The sequence below is a fragment of the Amblyomma maculatum genome, chromosome 4 (assembly GCF_055883805.1).
Source record: "Amblyomma maculatum isolate TAMU_Amacu chromosome 4, ASM5588380v1, whole genome shotgun sequence".
Taxonomy (NCBI): domain Eukaryota; kingdom Metazoa; phylum Arthropoda; class Arachnida; order Ixodida; family Ixodidae; genus Amblyomma; species Amblyomma maculatum.
Genome location: NC_139347.1, coordinates 137,166,835 through 137,184,213, shown reverse-complemented (window position 1 = coordinate 137,184,213; position 17,379 = coordinate 137,166,835). Strand labels below are relative to the sequence as shown.

The 17,379-nt window shown below is 52.1% G+C and overlaps 1 non-coding gene and 7 pseudogenes across 1 annotated transcript; all 8 read left to right on the top strand.

Annotated features, from left to right (window-relative positions):
• The first annotated feature begins 1,637 nt into the window (after positions 1-1,637).
• LOC146192921 (5S ribosomal RNA) lies at positions 1,638-1,756 on the top strand. The gene has a single exon (XR_014707063.1). It is a non-coding gene; the product is annotated as a 5S ribosomal RNA (ribosomal RNA).
• A 572-nt stretch (positions 1,757-2,328) lies between these two features.
• Positions 2,329-2,447, top strand: LOC146192920 (5S ribosomal RNA; annotated as a pseudogene).
• Positions 2,448-8,212: 5,765 nt separating this feature from the next.
• Positions 8,213-8,331, top strand: LOC146192919 (5S ribosomal RNA; annotated as a pseudogene).
• Positions 8,332-8,902: 571 nt separating this feature from the next.
• LOC146192918 (5S ribosomal RNA) lies at positions 8,903-9,021 on the top strand (annotated as a pseudogene).
• Positions 9,022-9,593: 572 nt separating this feature from the next.
• LOC146192917 (5S ribosomal RNA) lies at positions 9,594-9,712 on the top strand (annotated as a pseudogene).
• A 570-nt stretch (positions 9,713-10,282) lies between these two features.
• Positions 10,283-10,401, top strand: LOC146192916 (5S ribosomal RNA; annotated as a pseudogene).
• Positions 10,402-10,970: 569 nt separating this feature from the next.
• Positions 10,971-11,089, top strand: LOC146192915 (5S ribosomal RNA; annotated as a pseudogene).
• Positions 11,090-16,853: 5,764 nt separating this feature from the next.
• LOC146192914 (5S ribosomal RNA) lies at positions 16,854-16,972 on the top strand (annotated as a pseudogene).
• Positions 16,973-17,379: the final 407 nt, after the last annotated feature.

The window sequence follows — 17,379 nt, the reverse complement described above, 5'->3', positions numbered from 1 at the left end:
TATTTCGCTATAGTTGATCAGGTCCTCTTGTTTACCTTGCTCCGGTGGCACTCCCCCAGCCCGGTGTGTGAGATCTCGGGCTAGTTTGTGTGCCGCCTCGTTTCGGGGCACGCCTGCGCGGGCTGGCGTCCAAACAAGGGTGACGTCTCTTTTTGTTCGCTTTTGATTGAGAATTCTACCAGCGATCTTTCCTATTACTAGAGCGGCGTAGCTCCTGATTGCACTTTTTGCTGTCACTGACTATGTATTTTGCCTCGGTCTGAGCAAGAGCCAGTGCTATTGCAGCCTCTTCCGCTGTCAGTATTGATTTTGTTTTTATAGACACTGCTGTAACAATTTCTCGCTTGCCATTGAGTACGACAGCATTCATTTTTCCTTTGCCGCAGTATGCAGCGTCAACATATGCAGTTCTACCTAATTTTCCGTCTCGAATCTCCGTTTCTATGTTTCGGCCCTTTTCTCTCTTCAGGGTGCATGTTCTTTGGTAATAGGGGAATATGGATTCGTTTACGGACCTCCGCTCTCATTTCCTCTGTCGTGTCCCAGTATTCCTTCGGTTGTATACCTATTTCCCTTAATATGTTCCTTCCACCCTTAATTTTCTCTAGCCTTCTTAGTTGTGTAGCTAGTGTTGCCTCAATTATTTCATCTAAGGTGTTGTATATTTTCAGCACCATTAGCCTGTCCGGGGGCGGTGCATGTCGGAAGGTGTAGTGCTCTTTTAATGCATTTTCTGATCATGCTATCGATCCTGTCTTTTTCGGCCATTTTTCAGGTCTAAGTATGACGTGGCATACCCGACCCTGCTTATTACGAAAGTTTGTATAAGCCTTAATAGGTTACTTTCATTAAGGCCTCCTTTTTTATTAGCTATTCTTCTTGTAAGGCTTGTTCTTTGTATGACCTGTCCTTCCAGTTTCTTTATCGTTTCTCCGTTGCACCCGTTCGTTTGGAGGACCATTCCTAGCACCCTCATTTGCTCGACTTTCGGGACTGCTTGTCCCTCCACTTCTATATTTACATCCGCTTGTTCTTTTTGCCTTAGGTGTTTCGGATTGTATATAAACAACTCCAATTTTTCTGAGGAACATTTCATGCCCCTCTCTTTTGCATATTGTACAGTGTTGTTGCCGCCTCTTGTTTTTTGCTCGATTTCAGCATAGCTCCCTTTGTTTGTCCAAATGGTTATGTCATCCCCATATAGGCTGCATTTTATGTCTTTTATTTTCTTTACCTTTTCTGGAAGTCCACGCATGGCTATGTTGAAACGTGTGGGCGATAGCACAGCTCCTTGGTGTCAGTTTGACGCGTACGTGCCTCATTCACCAGTTTGCAGTGCAATTTTCACAGTTTTTGAGACCATTTGCCGTGGCCACAAGTGCACAGTTCGGGCTCATCGGCGCCCGGACTGCAGTCCTTGCACCCTGCATCCATGTGTAAACAACTCGCGATCGCCGCTCTCGCACTGGTCTTCAATTTTTGGAGTGCCAAAGCGCGCTCGGATCGTCAGAATGGCTGGAAACAGCTCAGAACATGTAAATGAACACTCGGTGCCTCATAACAAAGACAGCGCTAAGCTGCATGTGTAGTCAGAGGCGTTAAAACAGTACATAAGCCTCTCGAAACGACTGTTTCTCGCCATCGGCCATACCATGCTGAATACGCCGGTTCTCGTCCGATCACCGAAGCTAAGCAGCATTGGGCTCGGTCAGTACTTGGGAGGGAGACCACCTGGGAACACCGAGTGCTGATGGCACTTCCTTTGTTTTTGTTTTCTCCCAGCGCGCAGCTGGCTTCTTCATTTTTTTTTCTCCCTGTCACTTTGGCGTCGCAAATTCCACTGGCTGCTGATGAGCCGAGCAGGCCGGGTCGCGTTTATTTGTGTGTCGATTCAATCATCACTTTGCGCGCATGCACTTAGAGATGCGATGCGCACATGTATACGGTGCAGAATTACTCGAGGCGATCGCGTGCGTGGCTTCTCGGTGTCAGTTTGACGCGTACGTGCCTCATTCACCAGTTTGCAGAGCAATTTTCACAATTTTTGAGACCATTTGCCGTGGCCACAAGCGCACAGTTCGGGCTCATCGGCGCCCGGACTGCAGTCCTTGCACCCTGCATCCATGTGTAAACAACTCGCGATCGCCGCTCACGCACTGGTCTTCAATTTTTGGAGTGCCAAAGCACGCTCGGTTCGTCAGAATGGCTGGAAACAGCTCAGAACATGTAAATGAACACTCGGTGCCTCATAACAAAGAGACCGCTTAGCTGCGTGTGTGGTCAGAGGCGTTAAAACAGTACATAAGCCTCTCGAAACGACTGTTTCTCGCCATCGGCCCTACCATGATGAATACGGCGGTTCTCGTCCGATTACCGAAGCTAAGCAGCATTGGGCTCGGTCAGTACTTGGGAGGGAGACCACCTGGGAACACCGTGTGCTGATGACACTTCCTTTGTTCTTGTTTTCTCCCAGCGCGCAGCTGCCTTCTTCATTTTTTTTTTCTCCCTGTCACTTTGGCGTCGCAAATTCCACTGGCTGCTGATGAGTCGAGCAGGCCGGGTCACGTTTATTTGTGTGTCGATTCAATCATCACTTTGCGCGCATGCACGGAGAGATGCGACGCGCATATGTATACGATGCAGAATTACTCGAGGCGATCGCGTGCGTGGCTTCTCGGTGACAGTTTGACGCGTACGTGCCTCATTCACCAGTTTGCAGAGCAATTTTCACAGTTTTTGAGACCATTTGCCGTGGCCACAAGCGCACAGTTCGGGCTCCTCGGCGCCCGGACTGCAGTCCGTGCACCCTGCATCCATGTGTAAACAACTCGCGATCGCCGCTCTCACACTGCTATTCAATTTTTGGAGTGCCAAAGCACGCTTGGTTCGTCAGAATGGCTGGAAACAGTTCAGAACATGTAAATGAACACTCGGTGCCTCATAACAAAGACAGCGCTTAGCTGCATGTGTAGTCAGAGGCGTTGAAACAGTACATAAGCCTCTCGAAACGACTGTTTCTCGCCATCGGCCCTACCATGATGATCGGCCCTACCATGAACAGTCTCCCCGTCGCACTCGGAGGGAGAGGTCATGGAGAAAACGGGCTCCTCAGGAGCGGCCGGCGCGTACGCGCCAAACCAGTTTTCCCCGGCGCCCCATGGTTCTTCCTTCGTCCCGGAATACAGGATTTTGCTGCCAACGCTACCAACAGGCAAGCTGAGTGAAAACTCTATTTTCTTACATTGTGACCCATCTGTCCGTCCCTACAAAATCGATGATGTCGCGGCGGCGCTCTCGGAGTTCATTGACATGATGACAGTTACCAACCTAGGAGTTTTCCAATTTAATCATGTTTGGATGCTCACTTTCAAGACGCCACATGACATGGAAGTGTTAAGTGCAAAGACGGAAATATTTGTAAAGAACAGGAAATGTCTGGTGATTAATCCGAATCAGCAGGAGAAGGATGTGAAAGTCCACTGGATCCCGCCCCAAATCCCTGACGAGGTGCTAATACACCATTTTCACCGCTTCGGTGAGGTGAAAGGGGTGCGACGCGAAAAGTGGCGCCGGCCGGGCCTGGAGCATATCGGTTCCAGCACCCGAATAGTTCAGATCGCACCAAGGGAACCGACATCACTCGATGAAATACCCCACCAGGTGACTATCTACGGCTGCCCGGTCCTGATCGCCGTGCCCGGCAGAGCACCGCTTTGTTTGAGATGTCGACAGACCGGACACCTACGCAGGCAGTGCAGGGCTCCCTGGTGTCAGGCCTGTCGCTCCATCGGACACCGCGAGGAAGACTGCACGCAGTCTTATGCAGCCAGAACGAGGCGTGGGGTTGCGAAGCAACCGTTGGATGATTTCATGGACGCAGAGGACATGGAAAAGATGGCGACTACCATGGAATCGCCACCAGACGTTGATAGCCCGGCGGGTGCATTGACCGACGCCTCCATTTTCGCCTCACAAAAAGTAGCGATTCCAACTCTCGGGGAAGCTGGGTCTCCTTCTCCCCTTGATGGTCGGGCCTGCAGCAGCGCTAACTCGGAAGCGGCCGCCGCGCAGCAGGAGGAGCGAACCGAGACGCTGGACGAACCCAGCACCATAGATGCCACTGCGATCAGGGAGGTCGATGAACCTGCAGCTCTCTCGAACGACGTCGAGGGGCCTCAGGGACCGGAATCAGATGAGCCGGTCTCTAAACAACAGGACCGCCGACAACTTGAGAGAGAGGAAGGGGGAAACACGGAGGGAACGACAACGGAAGGAAGGCGAACTGCGGAAAGTAGCAGAGACGACAGGTCCGAGAAAAGCAACACCAACCCCACCGATGTCATTGACGAGCCCAATGTCAAGGAGGGAAAGAGAGAAGGCCGCCGCGTGACGAGGAAAGCCCTTGCAGCCGCCAGCCACCCTTGCGAGGTGGAGAGGGGAACTTCGGTAGGTGGTAGCGTGGGTCGCATGCCACCAGTCCGGTAAGCTTTCCCCCCACAATGGATCCCTCCCAGCTGCCGCTTAAAGTGGCCACCATTAACGTGGTGAGCCTTATAAAAACAAAAAGGAAAAGATGGCTTCTCGATTTAATTAATGAAAACAGTGTAGACGTTGCTCTTTTACAAGAGACCAAAATTTCAAGTCCGGATGATGCTAAATTCTTCGTTCGTTACTTTGGAGCTCAATTCTGGTGTTTCCATACAATCACGACTTCAAGAGCAGGAGGCACCGCCATTCTCATTAGGAAAAACGATAACGTCACTATTGTTGACTGCGAGCTGGGAGCGGACGGGCGTTTTTGTCTCGTTGATGCCCTTGTGGGGAGGGAGCTGACTCGCTTTGTGTGTGTCTACGCCCCAAATGAGACAGCGGCACGGTCCGAGCTCTTTCGATCTCTCCGTCCTTTTCTGCTTGTCCCCGGAATCTTATACTTCGGAGGCGATTTTAACTGCATACTCAGCACGAGTGACAGAGCGGGCGGGGGAGGCGGTGTGGATGTGTCGGCGCGGGTATTAAGAGAGGTCCTGCGAGATTCTGACCTGGTGGACGTGGCGCTCGGACGAACGGGCTCGACTGCGCGCTACACCCGCTGGCGCGGCACAGCGCAGGCTCGCCTCGATCGCATCTATGTCTGCGGTGAGGCGCTCCATCGCGTCCGCAGCTACACCGTCACTCCTGTGTGTTTCTCTGATCATAGCCTGGTCTCGTGCGTGCTGGGTGCCTTAACATGTCGAACAGGAAAAACAGTGGAAAGACGGTGGATAATGAACTCGACTATCCTTTGCAACGAAGAGTTCTTGGATAAAGTAAATAAAGATATTGCTAGGCTTAAGTCTGGATCGGTTAATGCAGTAGAGTGGGAGTTATTTAAAACAAAAGTCAAAACCATTGCCACAGAGATCGGAACAAAAATTGCCGCATCCGCCAAAGCTAAAATCCGGCACCTCACAGGCACCCTTCAGGGCCTTGTCGAGGCCAACGAAGAGATGCCGGGAGAATTTTCTGATGACATTCGGAAAGTTAAAGAGGAACTTCGATCAGAACTAGAACGGCGTTATTGGGGCGCACTCGTCCGCAGTCGGGAGCAAAGAGTGCAGTACGAGGCGCAGCCATCAAAACTCTTTTGTGCCTTTGAACGGGAGCAGGCTGCACGGGTTACTATACGGGAGGTTATTAACAGCGGCACCGCTGCGCGAGGGCATGGTGAAGTGGCGCAGGCCTTCGATGACTACTATCGCAAGCTTTTCCAGGCCGGAAAACCGCTGGATCCCATGCCATCCGAAGTCTTGAGCGAACTGCCCAAAGTTCCTCAGGAGATTAGGGAGGCAACAAACTCCTCATTGACTGCGGACGAGATAGAGCGCGTAATCGCAAAACTCCCTAAGAATAAATCACCCGGACCGGACGGCATAACAACCGAATTTTACCAATGTTTTAGAAATGAACTCAGCCCAATACTAGCTGAGGTGTTCGAGGATATAAGGAAACGAAAATTTCTCCCTCCTTCTATGCGGCGCAGTAATTTAGTCCTGATTCCTAAGAAACCTTCCCCCGAATCAACCCCCGACGTAGCAGATTTCAGGCCAATCAGTCTACTTTCCACGGACTATAAGATTCTGGCTAGAGCTCTCGCTCGTCGACTCGAGACCGCCCTCAGCACCGTGGTGGGGGAGCATCAAACATGCGGCTTCAAAGGGCGCTCCATAAACACCAACTTTCACCGCATGAGGACGGTCCGCGAGGCTGCGGATGTAGGGCTCCTTCCTTTGGCCATTCTCCAGATCGATTTGAGGAAGGCGTTTGATCAGGTTGACCGGGCTTTCCTCTTTTCTCTTCTTGAGCAGTGCGAGGAAGGTGACGACATTATAGATTGGCTCAAAATTTCTTACACTGAAATTAGTACTGCAATCGTCCTTAACGGTATACCAGGCGCGCCGATACAGGTGAATAGATCAGTACGACAAGGGTGTCCGATGTCGCCCGTTCTCTTCGCCTTGTATCTGGAACCTCTATGTCGCATGGTACTTGCGTCCAAAACCATCAAGGGTCTAGATCTCGGCGGCCAAGAACTGCGCGTCCTCGCATACGCGGACGATGATGCCTTCATTTGCACATCCCAACAACAAGTGGGGGAGGTGATTCGATTGGCAAACTCCTTCTGTCGATTTTCTGGAGCCGAACTAAATTTTAAAAAATCGCAAGGCGCCTGGTTGGGAGACTGGAGAGGGAAGCCCCGCCAACTCTTTGGAGTAGAATGGACGGGAAAAATTGATGAATATCTAGGCGTTAATCTAGATATTAGCAAAGCGATCCTGAACAGGTGGCAACCCAAACTAGTTGCCGCTGAAAGGAAGCTAGACCCATGGCGGCCGAGACACATAGCCATGTTCACGAGAGCCTACATATGCAACGCGGTGGTTTACCCGGCGGTACTATACTCTGCCAGAGTGACCACAATTGACAGGGGCTCCGTGGGCAGGCTACACAGATCATGGGCAGTCTTCGTCTGGCGCTCTACGGCAGAGCCCATGCGCCGAAGCAATCTCTTCTGGAGCATGGAGCGAGGCGGACTGGGCTTAGTGAACATAGAACTTAAACTTGTAGTCAAAGGCTCATTTTCTTTCGAGGCCAAAAGGATAATTTTCTTCGCGCGGCCACGCAATATCTAGGCTCGGCGCACTTGGCCCCTTGGTTGGCCACAACTAAGCCAATAGGTCACGGCATGAGAGCCACAGCCTTCTACAAAGAGGTAGCGCAGTCCCTGGCGCTGCTGCAAGGGCTTTTTTCGTGGGAGTACCTGCTCGCAGTAAAGCCGAGAAAGCTTTACTGGGACTTGCTGGCACAATTTCTGCAACCTCCAGTATATCGACAACCACCCATAGGGGTGGGCAAGACTGATGTCCTCAAGCGACTCAGGAGGCTGCCCGTTCCAACAGGCTCCAAGGATTTCTTCTTCCGTTTCCACACGGGAGTTCTGCCCGTGAAAGCTCGTCAGGAAGAGCGGGGTTTCTTCCTACCATGGGGCGCAAACTGTCTCCTGTGTGGTCGACGGGAGACCGCTCAACATGTCTTTATGGAATGCAACACGGCGCACATCTTCTGGGACGAAGTACGGGGATTTTTCGCCACTGATGTGGAAGTCACATGGCCAGGGCTCTTGTGTCTCGACGCGTCTTGTGATCGTCCAGAGCTTCGAGACATTGTGATAGTGCTTGCGTTGCATTTCCCTCTGGCGTGCGCGCGTGGATGTGGTGGAGTGTGTGCGTTGGCCGAAACCAGCGTGGCGGCACCTATTGGAGAAAACAGAGTGGACAGTGAGTGCACTTGAGTCCTCTGGCACCGACGAAAGCCTGCAGGAGCAACTACAGCGAGGCTGCCGCGCTGTGATGGTCTTCAAGACACGCCAGTACGAACGGTTTGGGTGCCGCTGATGCTTCACGCAGCGTTGCCCAAGTGTTTTTTCTTTTTTTTTTTTTGGGGGGGGGGGTTCTTTTTGACCTACAATGGCGAATTTTAGGCTTATATGTTACATTTTTTCTGCCCTTTATTTCCAGACCTCTCGAAATAATTCTCTATTGTGCTCAAACTCCCCTCACGTTTCCATGGCCGACATTAACACGAGAAGCAATCATTGCACTCGGCTATAGGTTGAGTTGCAGCCTTGTACATATATGTGTAAATAAAGGTTTTTTGTTACTGAAAAAAAAAATAAGAAATCGGCCATACCATGCTGAATACGCCGGTTCTCGTCCGATCACCGAAGCTAAGCAGCATTGGGCTCGGTCAGTACTTGGGAGGGAGACCACCTGGGAACACCGTGTGCTGATGACACTTCCTTTGTTCTTGTTTTCTCCCAGCGCGCAGCTGGCTTCTTCATTTTTTTTTCTCCCTGTCACTTTGGCGTCGCAAATTCCACTGGCTGCTGATGAGCCGAGCAGGCCGGGTCACGTTTATTTGTGTGTCGATTCAATCATCACTTTGCGCGCATGCACGGAGAGATGCGACGCGCATATGTATACGGTGCAGAATTACTCAGGCGATCGCTTGCGTGGCTTCTCGGTGACAGTTTGACGCGTACGTGCCTCATTCACCAGTTTGCAGAGCAATTTTCACAGTTTTTGAGACCATTTGCCGTGGCCACAAGCGCACAGTTCGGGTTCATCGGCGCCCGGACTGCAGTCCGTGCACCCTGCATCCATGTGTAAACAACTCGCGATCGCCGCTCTCGCACTGCTCTTCAATTTTTGGAGTGCCACAGCGCTCTCGGTTCGTCAGAATGGCTGGAAACAGCTCAGAACATGTAAATGAACACTCGGTGCCTCATAACAAAGACAGCGCATAGCTACATGTGTAGTCAGAGGCGTTAAAACAGTACATAAGCCTCTCGAAACGACTGTTTCTCGCCATCGGCCCTACCATGATGCATACGCCGGTTCTCGTCCGATCACCGAAGCTAAGCAGCATTGGGCTCGGTCAGTACGTGGGAGGGAGACCACCTGGGAACACCGAGTGCTGATGGCACTTCCTTTGTTTTTGTTTTCTCCCAGCGCGCAGCTGGCTTCTTCATTTTTTTTTCTCCCTGTCACTTTGGCGTCGCAAATTCCACTGGCTGCTGATGAGTCGAGCAGGCCGGGTCACGTTTATTTGTGTGTCGATTCAATCATCACTTTGCGCGCATGCACGGAGAGATGCGACGCGCATATGTATACGATGCAGAATTACTCGAGGCGATCGCGTGCGTGGCTTCTCGGTGACTTTTTTACGCGTACGTGCCTCATTCACCAGTTTGCAGAGCAATTTTCACAGTTTTTGAGTCCATTTGCCGTGGCCACAAGCGCACAGTTCGGGCTCATCGGCGCCCGGACTGCAGTCCTTGCACCCTGCATCCATGTGTAAACAACTCGCGATCGCCGCTCTCGCACTGGTCTTCAATTTTTGGAGTGCCAAAGCACGCTCGGTTCGTCAGAATGGCTGGAAACAGCTCAGAACATGTAAATGAACACTCGGTGCCTCATAACAAAGAGACCGCTTAGCGGCGTGTGTGGTCAGAGGCGTTAAAACAGTACATAAGCCTCTCAAAACGACTGTTTCTCGCCGTCGGCCCTACCATGATGAATACGGCGGTTCTCGTCCGATCACCGAAGCTAAGCAGCATTGTGCTCGGTCAGTACTTGGGAGGGAGACCACCTGGGAACACCGTGTGCTGATGACACTTCCTTTGTTCTTGTTTTCTCCCAGCGCGCAGCTGGCTTCTTCATTTTTTTTTCTCCCTGTCACTTTGGCGTCGCAAGTTCCACTGGCTGCTGATGAGCCAAGCAGGCCGGGTCACGTTTATTTGTGTGTCGATTCAATCATCACTTCGCGCATGCACGGAGAGATGCGATGCGCACATGTATACGGTGCAGAATTACTCGAGGCGATCGCGTGCGTGGCTTCTCGGTGTCAGTTTGACGCGTACGTGCCTCATTCACCAGTTTGCAGAGCAATTTTCACAATTTTTGAGACCATTTGCCGTGGCCACAAGCGCACAGTTCGGGCTCATCGGCGCCCGGACTGCAGTCCTTGCACCCTGCATCCATGTGTAAACAACTCGCGATCGCCGCTCTCGCACTGGTCTTCAATTTTTGGAGTGCCAAAGCACGCTCGGTTCGTCAGAATGGCTGGAAACAGCTCAGAACATGTAAATGAACACTCGGTGCCTCATAACAAAGAGACCGCTTAGCGGCGTGTGTGGTCAGAGGCGTTAAAACAGTACATAAGCCTCTCAAAACGACTGTTTCTCGCCGTCGGCCCTACCATGATGAATACGGCGGTTCTCGTCCGATCACCGAAGCTAAGCAGCATTGTGCTCGGTCAGTAATTTGGAGGGAGACCACCTGGGAACACCGAGTGCTGATGGCACTTCTTTTGTTTTTGTTTTCTCCCAGCCCGCGGCTGGCTTCTCCATTTATTTTCTCCCTGTCACTTTGGCGTCGCAAATTCCACTGGCTGCTGATGAGCCAAGCAGGCCGGGTCACGTTTATTTGTGTGTCGATTCAATCATCACTTCGCGCATGCACGGAGAGATGCGATGCGCACATGTATACGGTGCAGAATTACTCGAGGCGATCGCGTGCGTGGCTTCTCGGTGTCAGTTTGACGCGTACGTGCCTCATTCACCAGTTTGCAGAGCAATTTTCACAATTTTTGAGACCATTTGCCGTGGCCACAAGCGCACAGTTCGGGCTCATCGGCACCCGGACTGCAGTCCTTGCACCCTGCATCCATGTGTAAACAACTCGCGATCGCCGCTCACGCACTGGTCTTCAATTTTTGGAGTGCCAAAGCACGCTCGGTTCGTCAGAATGGCTGGAAACAGCTCAGAACATGTAAATGAACACTCGGTGCCTCATAACAAAGAGACCGCTTAGCTGCGTGTGTGGTCAGAGGCGTTAAAACAGTACATAAGCCTCTCGAAACGACTGTTTCTCGCCATCGGCCCTACCATGATGAATACGGCGGTTCTCGTCCGATTACCGAAGCTAAGCAGCATTGGGCTCGGTCAGTACTTGGGAGGGAGACCACCTGGGAACACCGTGTGCTGATGACACTTCCTTTGTTCTTGTTTTCTCCCAGCGCGCAGCTGGCTTCTTCATTTTTTTTTCTCCCTGTCACTTTGGCGTCGCAAGTTCCACTGGCTGCTGATGAGTCGAGCAGGCCGGGTCACGTTTATTTGTGTGTCGATTCAATCATCACTTCGCGCATGCACGGAGAGATGCGATGCGCACATGTATACGGTGCAGAATTACTCGAGGCGATCGCGTGCGTGGCTTCTCGGTGTCAGTTTGACGCGTACGTGCCTCATTCACCAGTTTGCAGAGCAATTTTCACAGTTTTTGAGACCATTTGCCGTGGCCACAAGCGCACAGTTCGGGCTCCTCGGCGCCCGGACTGCAGTCCGTGCACCCTGCATCCATGTGTAAACAACTCGCGATCGCCGCTCACGCACTGGTCTTCAATTTTTGGAGTGCCAAAGCACGCTTGGTTCGTCAGAATGGCTGGAAACAGTTCAGAACATGTAAATGAACACTCGGTGCCTCATAACAAAGACAGCGCTTAGCTGCATGTGTAGTCAGAGGCGTTGAAACAGTACATAAGCCTCTCGAAACGACTGTTTCTCGCCATCGGCCCTACCATGATGATCGGCCCTACCATGAACAGTCTCCCCGTCGCACTCGGAGGGAGAGGTCATGGAGAAAACGGGCTCCTCAGGAGCGGCCGGCGCGTACGCGCCAAACCAGTTTTCCCCGGCGCCCCATGGTTCTTCCTTCGTCCCGGAATACAGGATTTTGCTGCCAACGCTACCAACAGGCAAGCTGAGTGAAAACTCTATTTTCTTACATTGTGACCCATCTGTCCGTCCCTACAAAATCGATGATGTCGCGGCGGCGCTCTCGGAGCTCATTGACATGATGACAGTTACCAACCTAGGAGTTTTCCAATTTAATCATGTTTGGATGCTCACTTTCAAGACGCCACATGACATGGAAGTGTTAAGTGCAAAGACGGAAATATTTGTAAAGAACAGGAAATGTCTGGTGATTAATCCGAATCAGCAGGAGAAGGATGTGGAAGTCCACTGGATCCCGCCCCAAATCCCTGACGAGGTGCTAATACACCATTTTCACCGCTTCGGTGAGGTGAAAGGGGTGCGACGCGAAAAGTGGCGCCGGCCGGGCCTGGAGCATATCGGTTCCAGCACCCGAATAGTTCAGATCGCACCAAGGGAACCGACATCACTCGATGAAATACCCCACCAGGTGACTATCTACGGCTGCCCGGTCCTGATCGCCGTGCCCGGCAGAGCACCGCTTTGTTTGAGATGTCGACAGACCGGACACCTACGCAGGCAGTGCAGGGCTCCCTGGTGTCAGGCCTGTCGCTCCATCGGACACCGCGAGGAAGACTGCACGCAGTCTTATGCAGCCAGAACGAGGCGTGGGGTTGCGAAGCAACCGTTGGATGATTTCATGGACGCAGAGGACATGGAAAAGATGGCGACTACCATGGAATCGCCACCAGACGTTGATAGCCCGGCGGGTGCATTGACCGACGCCTCCATTTTCGCCTCACAAAAAGTAGCGATTCCAACTCTCGGGGAAGCTGGGTCTCCTTCTCCCCTTGATGGTCGGGCCTGCAGCAGCGCTAACTCGGAAGCGGCCGCCGCGCAGCAGGAGGAGCGAACCGAGACGCTGGACGAACCCAGCACCATAGATGCCACTGCGATCAGGGAGGTCGATGAACCTGCAGCTCTCTCGAACGACGTCGAGGGGCCTCAGGGACCGGAATCAGATGAGCCGGTCTCTAAACAACAGGACCGCCGACAACTTGAGAGAGAGGAAGGGGGAAACACGGAGGGAACGACAACGGAAGGAAGGCGAACTGCGGAAAGTAGCAGAGACGACAGGTCCGAGAAAAGCAACACCAACCCCACCGATGTCATTGACGAGCCCAATGTCAAGGAGGGGAAGAGAGAAGGCCGCCGCGTGACGAGGAAAGCCCTTGCAGCCGCCAGCCACCCTTGCGAGGTGGAGAGGGGAACTTCGGTAGGTGGTAGCGTGGGTCGCATGCCACCAGTCCGGTAAGCTTTCCCCCCACAATGGATCCCTCCCAGCTGCCGCTTAAAGTGGCCACCATTAACGTGGTGAGCCTTATAAAAACAAAAAGGAAAAGATGGCTTCTCGATTTAATTAATGAAAACAGTGTAGACGTTGCTCTTTTACAAGAGACCAAAATTTCAAGTCCGGATGATGCTAAATTCTTCGTTCGTTACTTTGGAGCTCAATTCTGGTGTTTCCATACAATCACGACTTCAAGAGCAGGAGGCACCGCCATTCTCATTAGGAAAAACGATAACGTCACTATTGTTGACTGCGAGCTGGGAGCGGACGGGCGTTTTTGTCTCGTTGATGCCCTTGTGGGGAGGGAGCTGACTCGCTTTGTGTGTGTCTACGCCCCAAATGAGACAGCGGCACGGTCCGAGCTCTTTCGATCTCTCCGTCCTTTTCTGCTTGTCCCCGGAATCTTATACTTCGGAGGCGATTTTAACTGCATACTCAGCACGAGTGACAGAGCGGGCGGGGGAGGCGGTGTGGATGTGTCGGCGCGGGTATTAAGAGAGGTCCTGCGAGATTCTGACCTGGTGGACGTGGCGCTCGGACGAACGGGGTCGACTGCGCGCTACACCCGCTGGCGCGGCACAGCGCAGGCTCGCCTCGATCGCATCTATGTCTGCGGTGAGGCGCTCCATCGCGTCCGCAGCTACACCGTCACTCCTGTGTGTTTCTCTGATCATAGCCTGGTCTCGTGCGTGCTGGGTGCCTTAACATGTCGAACAGGAAAAACAGTGGAAAGACGGTGGATAATGAACTCGACTATCCTTTGCAACGAAGAGTTCTTGGATAAAGTAAATAAAGATATTCCTAGGCTTAAGTCTGGATCGGTTAATGCAGTAGAGTGGGAGTTATTTAAAACAAAAGTCAAAACCATTGCCACAGAGATCGGAACAAAAATTGCCGCATCCGCCAAAGCTAAAATCCGGCACCTCACAGGCACCCTTCAGGGCCTTGTCGAGGCCAACGAAGAGATGCCGGGAGAATTTTCTGATGACATTCGGAAAGTTAAAGAGGAACTTCGATCAGAACTAGAACGGCGTTATTGGGGCGCACTCGTCCGCAGTCGGGAGCAAAGAGTGCAGTACGAGGCGCAGCCATCAAAACTCTTTTGTGCCTTTGAACGGGAGCAGGCTGCACGGGTTACTATACGGGAGGTTATTAACAGCGGCACCGCTGCGCGAGGGCATGGTGAAGTGGCGCAGGCCTTCGATGACTACTATCGCAAGCTTTTCCAGGCCGGAAAACCGCTGGATCCCATGCCATCCGAAGTCTTGAGCGAACTGCCCAAAGTTCCTCAGGAGATTAGGGAGGCAACAAACTCCTCATTGACTGCGGACGAGATAGAGCGCGTAATCGCAAAACTCCCTAAGAATAAATCACCCGGACCGGACGGCATAACAACCGAATTTTACCAATGTTTTAGAAATGAACTCAGCCCAATACTAGCTGAGGTGTTCGAGGATATAAGGAAACGAAAATTTCTCCCTCCTTCTATGCGGCGCAGTAATTTAGTCCTGATTCCTAAGAAACCTTCCCCCGAATCAACCCCCGACGTAGCAGATTTCAGGCCAATCAGTCTACTTTCCACGGACTATAAGATTCTGGCTAGAGCTCTCGCTCGTCGACTCGAGACCGCCCTCAGCACCGTGGTGGGGGAGCATCAAACATGCGGCTTCAAAGGGCGCTCCATAAACACCAACTTTCACCGCATGAGGACGGTCCGCGAGGCTGCGGATGTAGGGCTCCTTCCTTTGGCCATTCTCCAGATCGATTTGAGGAAGGCGTTTGATCAGGTTGACCGGGCTTTCCTCTTTTCTCTTCTTGAGCAGTGCGAGGAAGGTGACGACATTATAGATTGGCTCAAAATTTGTTACACTGAAATTAGTACTGCAATCGTCCTTAACGGTATACCAGGCGCGCCAATACAGGTGAATAGATCAGTACGACAAGGGTGTCCGATGTCGCCCGTTCTCTTCGCCTTGTATCTGAAACCTCTATGTCGCATGGTACTTGCGTCCAAAACCATCAAGGGTCTAGATCTCGGCGGCCAAGAACTGCGCGTCCTCGCATACGCGGACGATGATGCCTTCATTTGCACATCCCAACAACAAGTGGGGGAGGTGATTCGATTGGCAAACTCCTTCTGTCGATTTTCTGGAGCCGAACTAAATTTAAAAAAATCGCAAGGCGCCTGGTTGGGAGACTGGAGAGGAAGCCCCGCCAACTCTTTGGAGTAGAATGGACGGGAAAAATTGATGAATATCTTGGCGTTAATCTAGATATTAGCAAAGCGATCCTGAACAGGTGGCAACCCAAACTAGTTGCCGCTGAAAGGAAGCTAGACCCATGGCGGCCGAGACACATAGCCATGTTCACGAGAGCCTACATATGCAACGCGGTGGTTTACCCGGCGGTACTATACTCTGCCAGAGTGACCACAATTGACAGGGGCTCCGTGGGCAGGCTACACAGATCATGGGCAGTCTTCGTCTGGCGCTCTACGGCAGAGCCCATGCGCCGAAGCAATCTCTTCTGGAGCATGGAGCGAGGCGGACTGGGCTTAGTGAACATAGAACTTAAACTTGTAGTCAAAGGCTCATTTTCTTTCGAGGCCAAAAGGATAATTTTCTTCGCGCGGCCACGCAATATCTAGGCTCGGCGCACTTGGCCCCTTGGTTGGCCACAACTAAGCCAATAGGTCACGGCATGAGAGCCACAGCCTTCTACAAAGAGGTAGCGCAGTCCCTGGCGCTGCTGCAAGGGCTTTTTTCGTGGGAGTACCTGCTCGCAGTAAAGCCGAGAAAGCTTTACTGGGACTTGCTGGCACAATTTCTGCAACCTCCAGTATATCGACAACCACCCATAGGGGTGGGCAGGACTGATGTCCTCAAGCGACTCAGGAGGCTGCCCGTTCCAACAGGCTCCAAGGATTTCTTCTTCCGTTTCCACACGGGAGTTCTGCCCGTGAAAGCTCGTCAGGAAGAGCGGGGTTTCTTCCTACCATGGGGCGCAAACTGTCTCCTGTGTGGTCGACGGGAGACCGCTCAACATGTCTTTATGGAATGCAACACGGCGCACATCTTCTGGGACGAAGTACGGGGATTTTTCGCCACTGATTTGGAAGTCACATGGCCAGGGCTCTTGTGTCTCGACGCGTCTTGTGATCGTCCAGAGCTTCGAGACATTGTGATAGTGCTTGCGTTGCATTTCCCTCTGGCGTGCGCGCGTGGATGTGGTGGAGTGTGTGCGTTGGCCGAAACCAGCGTGGCGGCACCTATTGGAGAAAACAGAGTGGACAGTGAGTGCACTTGAGTCCTCTGGCACCGACGAAAGCCTGCAGGAGCAACTACAGCGAGGCTGCCGCGCTGTGATGGTCTTCAAGACACGCCAGTACGAACGGTTTGGGTGCCGCTGATGCTTCACGCAGCGTTGCCCAAGTGTTTTTTCTTTTTTTTTTTTTTTTGGGGGGGGGGGTTCTTTTTGACCTACAATGGCGAATTTTAGGCTTATATGTTACATTTTTTCTGCCCTTTATATCCAGACCTCTCGAAATAATTCTCTATTGTGCTCAAACTCCCCTCACGTTTCCATGGCCGACATTAACACGAGAAGCAATCAATGCACTCGGCTATAGGTTGAGTTGCAGCCTTGTACATATATGTGTAAATAAAGGTTTTTTGTTACTGAAAAAAAAAATAAGAAATCGGCCATACCATGCTGAATACGCCGGTTCTCGTCCGATCACCGAAGCTAAGCAGCATTGGGCTCGGTCAGTACGTGGGAGGGAGACCACCTGGGAACACCGAGTGCTGATGGCACTTCCTTTGTTTTTGTTTTCTCCCAGCGCGCAGCTGGCTTCTTCATTTTTTTTTCTCCCTGTCACTTTGGCGTCGCAAATTCCACTGGCTGCTGATGAGTCGAGCAGGCCGGGTCACGTTTATTTGTGTGTCGATTCAATCATCACTTTGCGCGCATGCACGGAGAGATGCGACGCGCATATGTATACGATGCAGAATTACTCGAGGCGATCGCGTGCGTGGCTTCTCGGTGACTTTTTTACGCGTACGTGCCTCATTCACCAGTTTGCAGAGCAATTTTCACAGTTTTTGAGTCCATTTGCCGTGGCCACAAGCGCACAGTTCGGGCTCATCGGCGCCCGGACTGCAGTCCGTGCACCCTGCATCCATGTGTAAACAACTCGCGATCGCCGCTCTCGCACTGCTCT